The 2,672-nt window shown below is 32.6% G+C and overlaps 1 non-coding gene across 1 annotated transcript; it reads right to left on the bottom strand.

Annotated features, from left to right (window-relative positions):
• Positions 1–2,565: 2,565 nt before the first annotated feature.
• Positions 2,566–2,672, bottom strand: LOC131169716 (small nucleolar RNA R71). The gene has a single exon (XR_009140616.1). It is a non-coding gene; the product is annotated as a small nucleolar RNA R71 (small nucleolar RNA).

Below are 2,672 nucleotides of genomic sequence, written 5' to 3' on the forward strand. Positions count from 1 at the left end.
AGTTCTATTAGCCTTATTTCTCCTTTAGTTCTAAGACTCCAAAACATGATTTAACTATTCAAAAGGACCTAGAATTGTCTGTTTGATGTGTGTATAGAGTTTTAGAGTTTCAAATAACTCCTTAAGTTCTGATATTTATAGGATCGGACTTGAAGGATTTAGGAAGCTAAAAATCCAAGACTAGTTACCGTTTGAGTAAAGTGTCCAATAGTTATAAGAGGTGAGTAATATAATGAATGTAATTTATTTAAATTGAAATCATGATTGATACATGCATTTTGCATAGTTATTTAGGTTTAATTTCATGGCCATTTTATTTGATTGTTAGTCACTTTTAGCTAATTTTATTAGTTATTTAGATAGTTTTTCATGATTGTCAATTTTTGGATTAATTTATAATTTTACTTTGTTTTGTAGGAAAAATGGTGGCTTTGAGGGACTAAAAAAGAAATTATGCTAGTCAAGAGTAATTTCTACATCCAAAAATATCAAAAACAAGTTTGAAAGTTGAAGAATACAGAGGTCAAATTAAGCATAACTTGCCGCATAAGTTGTGCAGTTCTGCACAAGGAGAATAAGCAATTTTTCCATTCCTGCCGAAATCTGCATAAGTCACTGCATGACTTATGCAGACTTACTCCTTGCCTATGCAGCCTCACACAGAGGGCCCAAAAACCTGCCAAAAACTGCATAAGTGGACTGCATAACTTATGCAGTCCACTTATGCAGTTTTATAGAGTCTTCATAATAAGCTGGCAGAAGATTCCCTCATAAAAACTACACCTCAAAGACACTATTTTAGGGCAACTTGTTAGAAAAAGATATAAATAGGCTCTTATCTCATTTTAGAAAAGAGAGAGGAGACAAAAAAGGGGCAGCAGCAGGGGAAGAGTCAGAAAACAGAGAGCAAAAATGTCACCTCTCCATTTCTAGACCAGATTTGGAGATTTCTTCCTTTCTTGCCTATTTTCTACCTTTCTTGTATTGGGTTTCTTAGTTCTTAGCTTAGATTTAAGATTTATTTTCATATTAACTCAGAATTTCTTGTAAATATTATGGATAGTGAGTAGTTTTCATTAGATTTTGGAGTTGGGATGTAATATTTGAGATAGTTTGTGGATTTTGATTGGGTAATCCATATTTTATGGTTTTAATGAGTTTAATTCATTTCTTGTGTGTTCAATGACATGCTTAGTGTATGATCCCATTAAGTGTTGTTCTTAATCCATGGTTGAAGCACCTAAAAGAGAAAACCTTATGATAGATAATCAAGAAATGGGACTTAATTAACTTAGATCTAGAAATAGACTAAGGATTAAGAGGATTTACAAATTAATTAAGGAACTTAATGGGTCTTGATTAATTTTAACTCCACGAAAGTAGGATTAGATTGATTAAGGCACTCTTTGTCCCACTAGAAAGGGTATTCAAAGGATTTAAGAATTAATCTCTTTAAAACCCGTAAGTTCCATAAGATTGGATAACCAATTTAAAAATCCCAAAATAGCTTGAATATGAACTCCCGAACTCCAGAATCGCCCTTTTTATCATTGTTAATTTCTAATTGAATTTAATTACTTGCCATTTTAAATATTGCCGTATTTCAATTTGCTTATTTTAATTTGATACAAATTTAGTTAAATCATTACATTGTTAAATAGATTATTAATTTTACACATATAGATTTTACACTTCAATATCTATCAATTTATTGCTTTAATTTCAAAAATAGTTCAAATTAGTCAATTTTCATATCAAAAATTCGATCATTAACACAACTCCTCGTGGGAACGATATCTTTTCTATATTACTTGTACGACCCGTGCACTTGCGGTTGGGCCACATCAAGTTTTTAGCGCCGTTGCCGGGGAGTTGTTTGTTTAAGATTGAATTCTTGATTATTTTAGTTGTTTATAGTTTTATCTTTGTTATCTTTTCATTTTGTATTTGTTTGTTCTTTTTTAGGTACTCTTAATTTTTTATGAGAAGAGCTAGAAGCACAAGTGACACATCCTTATTGTTTAATCCTAAAATTGAGAAATTTTGTAGAGCCAATAAGAAAGAAACTAGAAAAAGGAAGCAACTGAAATTGAAGCAGAAATGGCTGATGAAAGAATTAGAATTGGTGGTGGTAATGCTGGAAATGATCGAAACAATGAAAATGCAGCCCAAGGTGAAGAGGTTGTAAATGCTAATGTGCCTAGGGGAAGTATGATGGATCTTGCTTTTCCTCGTTTTGATGACTTGAGAGAGAGTATAGTAAGACCAAGAATTGATGCAAACAGCTACAAGATGGATTTGGGGGTTCTTCAAATGATTCAAAATTCCCAATTTGGTGGACATCCTTCTACAAATCCACACACATCTAAAGAAGTTTGCTATGATTTGTGATATGCAAAAACAACGTGGAGTATCTGATGATGCAGCAAGATTGAAGCTATTCCCATTCTCTTAAAGGATAGAGCATTGGATTGGCTTGATTCTTTACCTCACAACTCTATTACAAATTGGGAGCAACTCACTGATGCATTTCTTGCACAATATTTTTCACTTGGAAAAACTCAAGAATTGAGGAATCAAATGACAGCTTTCAGACTAAGAGAAGATGAAACTCTCTATGAATCATAAATGAGATGGAAGGAATTAGAGAGACAATGCCCACATCATGCCAT

The sequence above is a fragment of the Hevea brasiliensis genome, chromosome 1 (assembly GCF_030052815.1).
Source record: "Hevea brasiliensis isolate MT/VB/25A 57/8 chromosome 1, ASM3005281v1, whole genome shotgun sequence".
Taxonomy (NCBI): domain Eukaryota; kingdom Viridiplantae; phylum Streptophyta; class Magnoliopsida; order Malpighiales; family Euphorbiaceae; genus Hevea; species Hevea brasiliensis.